We start from the raw sequence: 9,414 nt of genomic DNA on the forward strand, positions 1-9,414 counted from the left end.
AGCTGCAAGTTAATCATGTCTCTATGTGGCTTAAGAGCCAGAAAAAATACATATATACAAGCAAGGTGTAATTCAAAATACAAAGGTAGGTCATGTCATTTTCTCATCTCTGAAACTAAAGGTAGAAAGAAACAAGTCAAACACATCCATTCTTCCTTCATAAGAAGTTGAGATCAAATAGTATAATCAAACCCTCAGAGCCAGTCATCTTCCCTTTTTGGTTCAAATACTGTATTGATTCTCATTTTTTTAGAAAATGAAGTGTTGTTTTTATCTAATATAGCGCTTCTCAACACTTACTGTGAATCAGAATTACCTGAGGGAATTACTGATACTTGAGACCCATACTGATTTAATTGGTCTTAGTAATAAATGCCCTATGTGCTTCTAATATGCAACCAGCATTGATAATCACTGATCCAATAGAAAGGGCATGCCCCATAAAGTGATCGTGATACTTAGAAAGCTCCTGTCCTCTTAGGTTTTGTTTTGTTGTTGTTCAGCTGCTAAGTCATACCTGACTCTTTGTGACTCCATGGACTGCAGCATGCCAGGCTTCCCTGACCTTCATTATCTCCCGGGGTTTGCTCAAATTCATGTCCATTGAGTCACTGATGCCATATAACCATCTCATCCTCTGCTGCCTCCCTCTTCTTTTGTCTTCAATCTTTCCCAACGTCAGGGTCTTTTCCAATCAGTCGGCTCTTCCCATTAGGTGGCCAAAGTATTGGAACTTCAGTTTCAGCAACAGCCCCTCCAGTGAATATTCAGGATTGATTTCCTCTAGGATTGACTGGCTGGATCTTCCTGCAGCCCAAAGAACTCTCAAGAGTCTTCTCTAGCACCACAGTTTGAAAGCATAAGTTCTGTGTTCAGCCACTTTTATAGTCCAACTCTCATATCCACACAAGACTACTGGAAAAACCATAGATTTGACTATACAGACCTCTTACATTAGGTAGCATTAAAGAAGTTGTACCTAACCAACAGAGGTGATAGCCACAGTAAACTGTAGTAATTTTTGGAGTTTGGGGGAAATCCTGGAAATGTAAAAACTGGGAGTTTGTTCCAATGATGTTATGAAAAGACCACCAACTAGATTGTTAAGAAGATTAATTTCTAAGCTTATTTGGAATGTCATCTAATCTTTCTTACCTGCAGATACCACTTGCAAAAAAGGAAAGGTATCTCTAAGGACCAAGCCAGCTGTAGGATTCTCTCAATTTTTGGTTCCGGGATACAAGGGAGTCCCAATAGGTCAGTGAGAACATACTGCTAACAGTCAGAGCAGGATGTGAAAGTTATCCTAAATGTAAGACAGGCATGCATGTGTGTTCAGTCGTGTCCAACTCTTTGCGACCTTGTGGGCTGTAGCCTGCCAGGCTCCTCTGTCCATGGAGTTTTCCAGGCAAGAATACTGGAGTGGGTTGCCATGCCTTCCTCCAGGGGATCTTCCCAACCCAGGGATCGACCCCATGTCCCTTGTGTCTCCTGCATTGGCAGGTGGATTCTTTACCACTGAGCTACCTGGGAAGCCCAAATGTAAAGACATTAGAGAAAATAGGGATTAGTTTGCTTGATCTGCAAGGCCCAAACAGCCCAGGTAATGGGAAGGCAGATGTCAGCTCAATAAAATGGAACCTAATGGAGGAAATGGCAACCTACTCCAGTATTCTTGCCTGGAAAATTCCATGGACAGAAGTGCTTGGAGGGCTACACTCCAAAGGGTTTCAAAGAGTTGGACACCACTGAGCAACTAAGGATGTATACATGCCTTAATAAAAACATTTTTAAAAATAAGATGATTTCATGATTGGACCTAAGATGAAAACAGATCTTAAATAGTAAGGTGCTTGCTGGCCTGAGAAGAGTTCCAGAAAAGACTGTGTACCCTTATTTTTCACATCCCCCATCCAAAACATATGAACTTCTTGAGGTCAAGGCTTTGCATTTTATCTCCATATCTTCACTAAATAAAATTGTACCTGGAGCCCAGTGTATGTCCAGTAAGGGTTAGTGGAATGTCAAAAATATTTAACAATATGACACAGAGCCAATTGGTCAGAATGGACACTGACACATAGCCTTGCTCAGCTAGTTGATATTGCTTTAGTTTTTAGATCCTTTGGAAGTTCAGGAAGGACAGAGTAATAGACTGAAAGGTATGAGGTGAGTTTGGAACAATAGTTATTTAACACATGTATACCTGTGGCGGATTCATTTTGATATTTGGCAAAACTAATACAATTATGTAAAGTTTAAAAATAAAATAAAATTAAAAAAAAAATAAATAAATAAAAATTCTAATATTTTAGCACCATTATCCTATCCATGCATATTAGATGAACATTGGTTTTATATCTTAAAAAATGAATTGATGAGGGAATCAATCAGTAAGATTACAGTAGAGAGATAGAAAATGGTAAACTTGGACTCTAGTCCTGTTCTGCCAGTAACTGACTGGGTAAAGCTGAATACATTATTTCAGCCACCCTCTACCTTAGTTTCTTCATATATAAACTGAGAGCTATAATCTTACCCTAAGATTATAGTTAATCAATTAGGGCTTGCCTGATAGCTCAGTTGGTAAAGAATCCGCGTGCAATGCAGGAGACCCCAGTTCGATTCCTGGGTCAAGAAGTTCCACTGGAAAAGGGATAGGCTACCCACTCCAGTATTCTTGGGCTTCCCTTGTGGCTCGGCTGGTAAAGAATCCACCTGCAGTGCAGGAGACCTGAGTTCAATCCCTGGGTTGGGAAGGTCCCCTGGAGAAGGGAAAGGCTATCCACTCCAGTATTCTGGCCTGGAGAATTCCATGGACTGTATAGTCCATGGGGTTGCAAAGAGTCGGACACGACTGAGCGACTTTCACTTCACTTCATGGTATCAGTCATTGTGAGGCTTACAGGAAATATCAGATACAAAGTTACATTGCAAAGCTAAATAATTCTGTTCAAATACTGGTTCTGATAATTAAATATGATGTGGGCGTTTAAATGACACCATTCAGACGAAGCCTAATTCTACCCCCTCTGAGGTTCACAAGACATTTTTCTCTTCTAGGAAGTGAGAAGGCAATTTTTAATCCTGGTTACTCTCACTCCAGCCCCACTTTAGAAAAGGCTTGTCTCTCCAGTGGCTTCCCCTGATGCTACTATTGTTGCTAAGCAGGAGCAAAATGTAATTGTCCCAGGAGGGGAATTCCAGGTCTGACAATGACTGGATGGTAGTTTTGGAGACTTTGCCTTCTTGGATGCAAGAAATTCACTACAGGAAGATTTCCTATCACAGGGTTCCTTCTGCAGATGCTCCAAAAGGGCAACTTTCACTACTTGAAAGGTGGGGAAAGGACCATTCTTCTGGGTTGTCACTTTCTGGCTCCCTGGCACACTTTTTGTCACTGTGATTTCAGAGAGCCCCACATCTGCAGCAAGATTTGGAATGTTCCCAATTCCTAACTGAGCCTTAGGAGCCCAGCTATAAGAAATGTATGTGTATTATCACTGTGTATAGTGCAGGAGCTGAAAGATCAGGAGGAATACTACAGGTGATGCAAGGTCTTCATTGCCCCTAAAACCACACCTCCTTGGTTCAAAACAGACAGAGGTATGCACAGAAAGGTGTTGTAAGGACTGCTTGTTTATTTTGAGGGGAATTTATTGAAAGGATACAGAGGAACCTCATGGAAGGCAAATACAGGAAGTATACCAGGCCTTGTGGGATCTGGGAAGTTGCCAGGCAGCTCTTCTCTCTCTTCCTCTCCAGGGTGACACTGTCTCTTGTCTTGTGCCTTTTTTATCTATTGGTTTCACCCTTTCAGAGACAAATGCCAAGGGCCGTGAAAGTGAACCTGCTTGAGGAAGCAGAAACAAATTCCTCAAAGTTACCACCCTAGTTTGTAGAACTGGGCTCTGAAACTCAGTAGTCTGATTCCAGAGCCCACTCTCTTATTCACAGACCCATACGGCTGCTCTGTTGCAGTATTGCCTAGTCAAGAAACAGCACAGAGACACCTGGATGCTCCTTAAATCACTTCTTTAGAATGAATTGAATGAGCTTGTTGATTTCAGCCTTCTAACTAAAAACAATCACAGTAACATTAAAACTTTGAATTATAGAGCTGGAGTGTCCATTAAAGATCATTTGGACCAAGAAATTCACTTAAGAAAGGAGAGAAAACTGAGAACCAGAAAGATAAACTAATAAATTTCCCAAATTTCTAGGCAGGTGACAAAGCCAGGTTTTGAAACCAGAACATTTTACTCAGCTACCAGGGCTTAATTGTATCCTCTGCAAACCAACTCAGACTATGAAAAAGAGAACTAAGAATTAGGAGCTTCCCTGGTGGCTAAAGAATTCTCCTGTCAGTGCAGGAGACACGGGTTCAATCCCTGATCCAGGAAGAGCCCACGTGCCATAGAGCAAGTAAGCCCATGCACCACAACAGTTGAGCCTGTGCTCTAAAACCCAAGAGCCACAACTACAGAGCCCACATACTGCAGCTACTGAAGCCTGCATCCTCTGGAGCCTGTGTTCCACTATAAGAGAAGCCGCTGCAATGAGAGGCTCATGTACCACAACTAGTGAGTAGCCGCTTCTTGCTGCAACTAGAGAAAGTCTGCAGGCAGCAATGAAGACCCAGCACAGCAAAAAATAATAAATAAATAAAATTATTTTAAAGAAAAGAACTAGAAGGTTTAACAAATGGCATACCCATGAACCTTCAAAATAGGGAGATTTGGGCATACTCTCTTTTAGAAAATAATTTAGCATATACTTTTATGATTGTCTATTTTTTACTCCGAATTATAGACCAGAGGAAAGAAAATAGGGTTGAATCCTTCACGGTTAGACTGATATTCTCTCAGAAATTATCTTAACTTTTGTCTTGTAATAATTGAGAGTAAGAAGGTGTATTAGAGGGAAAGGTAGAAGAAAAATATATTTTGAGAAGTTAAGAATAAGAATTTATATGAGGGGTATTTCTGAAAACAATTGGTAACGCAAAATCAGGAATCCTGGCTCAGATAGTAAAGAGTCTGCCTGCAATGATGGAGACTCAGGAGATGCAGTTTCAGTCTCTGGTCAGGAAGATCGCCTGCCAAAGGAAATGGCAACTCAGTCCAGTATTCTTGCCTGGAAAATCCCATGGATAGAGGAGCCTGGTGGACTACAGTCCATGGGGTCACAAAGAGTTGGATACAACTAAGCGGCTAACACGCACACACAAAGCAAAATCAATTATTTGATGTCATATGTTCATATTGAAAGATATAGGATTCATCCATTCATCCTACAAGTTACTGGGTACAGGGCATAATGAAAAGGACTGTGAGATGTATAAAGAAGGGTAATATACCATCTCAACATGATAGGCATTCTCAATCTAGGCAGGAACTCACAAGCTTTAGTTTCCGATCTGCAGAGAAGTTGATTCAAAATAATTCTAAGTTCAATCAGAAATGATGACCAAGTATAATTACTTACAATTTTGTTATCCAGACCCTCAGTTAGTTTTACCAAAGTAATCACTTTCTGAACATCTCACATAGTATTATAAATAAACAATTTCCCTTGTAGAAAATATTTAGGTACCTGTAGTTGATTATATAGTCTATAATCAATCTGTATCATCTACTATTAAAATTAGAAAAAAACTGGTATCTAGGATGAATGATCATCAAGCCCTGAGACTTTCTTCAACCAATTAAATTATATGTGTCTGTGTATGTATTTCCATCCTAGCCCTCAGTTTCTCAATGGTGAATTCCTATTCATTAGATAATAAGATAATAGTACAAAATACTAAGTACAGTGGTTATTGGGATGGTAAGTAGCAAGATGGGAATAGTTTCCATTTATCTTATGTACCTCGATTATCTTTTCTTCTTAATTGAAGTATAGTTGTTTTACAATGTTATGTTAGGTGTTAGATTCAGATATACAGCAAAGTGATATATATATATCACTGATGCTGGGAAAGATTGAAGGCAAAAGGAGACGAGAGTGGCAGAGGATGAGATGATTAGATGGTATCACCAACTCAATGGAAATGGATTTGAGCAAACCCCAAGAGACAGTGAAGGACAGGGAACCCTTGTGTGCTGTGGTCCATGAGGTCACAGAGGTCCATGAGGTCACATCTATATATATATAGATGTTCTTTTTCAGATTCTTTTCCATTATAGGTTATTACAAGATATTGAATATAGTTCCCTGTGCTATACAGTAGGTCCTTGTTTATAAATTTTATATATAGCAGTGTTAGATTATCTTTGTCTTCTGTATGAACTCTCATTTCTTCAGGTAGCCCACAATTCTGCTTGTGGTGATATACCATCCTTTGGAGGTTATGACTATTTGTTGTTGCTGTTCAGTCACTAAGTCATGTCCAACTCTCTGTGACCTCATGGACCACAGCACACAAGGCTTCCCTGTCCTTCACTATCTCTTGGAGTTTGCTCAAATCCATTTCCATTGAGTTGGTGATACCATCTAATCATCTCATCCTCTGCTGCTCTCTTCTCCTTTTGCCTTCAATCTTTCCCAGCATCAGGGTCTTTTCCAAGGAGTCAGCTTTTTGCATCAGGTGGCCAAAGTATTGGAGCTTCAGAATCAGTCCTTCCAATAAATATTCAGAGTTGATTTCCTTTAGGATTGACTGATTTGATGTTCTTGCTGCTCAACGGACTCTCAAGAGTCCTCTCCAACACCACAATTCAAAAGCATCAATTCTTTAGTATTCAGCCTTCTTTATGGTCCAAAGCTCACACCCATACATAACTACTGGAAAAACCATAGCTTTGACTATATGAACCTTTGTGGGCAAAGTAAAGTCTTTGCTTTTTAATATACTATCTATTTTTGTCATAACTTTCCTTCCAAGGAGAAAGCATCTTTTCATTTCATGGCTGCAGTCACCATCCAGAGTGACTTGGGAGTCCAAGAAAATAAAATCTGTCACTGCTTCCACAGTGACAGATTATTATTTGTATCTAATGTTTTATCCATGGGAGCAACCTGTGTGTAGTTGCAGAGTTGTGATATATAATACAATTATCTCAAACTAACACACTCAAGTTTGAAAAAACAAAGGAGAAAGAAAATGAGCAAATTAATAAAATTTAATTTTGTTTAACCTTAGTGCATAAGATAAAACATTCACTTGATTATATAGTGTTCTTTAAGTAAGGGTGCCTCCCTGTGAAACTGGTAACAAAGTATTTTCTCTAGTGTCAGACACAAGACTGATAAAAGGCAATTCTACTTCTTATCTAAAGATTCACATATTTATTAGTTGTGTCAGGATAGGTGTGAAAAGGGTCAGAGCTCAGTGCTATATCTGTTCAGAAGGTGTGGCAAACTCTGTGGGGGAAGCCCCCTAAAAGCAGTGGACCAGCCATATAGGCAGGGCAAGCTTCCAGCAGAGATATCAATGTTTAGTTATAGCTTCTATAAAGGGACAAAGGTAAAGTTGTAGGTGTGCTAGCAGGTAGGCAGACAATGATAGAAATGAATACACAGCAGCAAACACTGCAGGTAACATCTGCAAGGTCTGTCCATGGCCTGGCAGAAAAAGGAGGTTGTCAGAGTAAGAAGGGAACCCAGATCTGGACCCAGATCAAGTCAGGTCATTAGAAATGGTGGTCATTATAGAAATGGCTGGATGGCATCACTGACTCGATGGACGTGAGTCTGAGTGAACTCCGGGAGTTGGTGATGGACAGGGAGGCCTGGCGTGCTGCGATTCATGGGGTCGCAAAGAGTTGGACACGACTGAGCGACTGATCTGATCTGATCTGATAGAAATTAAAGCAAAAGTGAAGTCTTCTGAATCCACTGGGGTGCAATGATGCCCAAGAAGGTATCTCTGAAACTCAAAGAGGGACTGTGACAGTCATATTGGAGCACCAGTGAGGCAGTGAGTCCTGTCAAATGTTATTACAGAAATAGACTGTCCTGGGAGGAAATCAAATATTCAGCATCAAGTCATGTCATGCTGCCCCAACACCACTAGCACTAAGTGAAGTCGCTCAGTTGAGTCCAACTTTTTGTGACCGCATGGACTGTAAGCCTACCAGGTTCCCCCATCCATGGGATTTTCCAGGCAAGAGTACTGGAGTGGATTGCCATTTCCTTCTCCAGGTGATCTTCCCAACCCAGGGATCAAACCTGGGTCTCCCGCATTGCAGACAGATGCTTTACCTTCTAAGCTACCAGGGAAGCTAGCACAATGATTGGGTTCTAAGCATCACCCTATTGGTTCAAGAAGAGACTGGAGAGACTACTTAAGCTCATTCATAAATCAGATTGCTTTGATGCCTGGAATGGGTTGAACATTAATGCAGAAATCAATTTATCTGCTGTGGAAAGGTAAGGAAGATATCAGCAGAAGAACTGAGATGGCGGAGTGAGAGATGTTGTTAAAAAGGTCCTTAAAGGATGTAAAGACAATTTAATTTATATTGGGAAACAGATTCTACTCAGGTTCTAGCTTTTAGTACGTTAAAGAGTAAATTTTAAAAACTTGTGAACTTAGAAAAAAATTAGAATTATTATCTAATTGAATGTGGATTAGTATGAATACAAGTGTTCTGTTTTACCCAATAGATATTAAGTAAGTCAGGAAGAGAAGCATTTGCTTCAGCATTTTCAAAATATTTATTGAATAACAACTACTGCTAGAAACTTTCTTTATCATAGATTTCTCTCTTGCTGCAACTCCTCCCCAACAATCAATACCTACAACTGCTACCACTGCCCCCACAATCTTCTGCATGAGCTATTTTTTTGTATTTATCACCAATCTCTTTCTACAGCTCCTAGATAAAATATTTGTCTGCCTAATCCTTGTCACCCTAAAGAAGAGCTGCCAGAAACATGGGGTTCTACCTTTCCAATTATGTTGAGTCAGGAGATTCTGCTCTTGCTGAGGTGGAAAGAAGAAACCAGACATGAAGAACAACCAGCTCAGAACATTCAAGAATTTTGGTCAGAGGAGAAAATGGCTAGCTTAATCATTTTCTACAATAGTAGATATTAGATGATTTGCAGCCTCCAGCCAGGCCTCTCCATTTGAATCTCCTCTACTCTCTATTGATATTCCCAAACTCTTTCTAACCTTGTACATATCTTCACTGGCTAAAGAGAACTTAAGGTTAAGATTTACATTGACTTACAATAGGTGTTTGGTTATATGGAAGGATAAGTAGACTTCTATTCTAGAGAAGACTCTTGAGAGTCCCTTGGACTGCAAGGAGATCCAACCAGTCCATCCTAAAGGAGATCAGTCCTGAGTGTTCACTGGAAGGACTGATGTTGAAGTTGAAACTTCAATACTTTGGCCACCTGATGCAAAGAGCTGACTCATTTGAAAAGACCCTGATGCAGGGAAAGATTGGGGGTGGGAGGAGA

This window comes from Bubalus bubalis, chromosome 22, assembly GCF_019923935.1.
Source record: "Bubalus bubalis isolate 160015118507 breed Murrah chromosome 22, NDDB_SH_1, whole genome shotgun sequence".
NCBI lineage: Eukaryota > Metazoa > Chordata > Mammalia > Artiodactyla > Bovidae > Bubalus > Bubalus bubalis.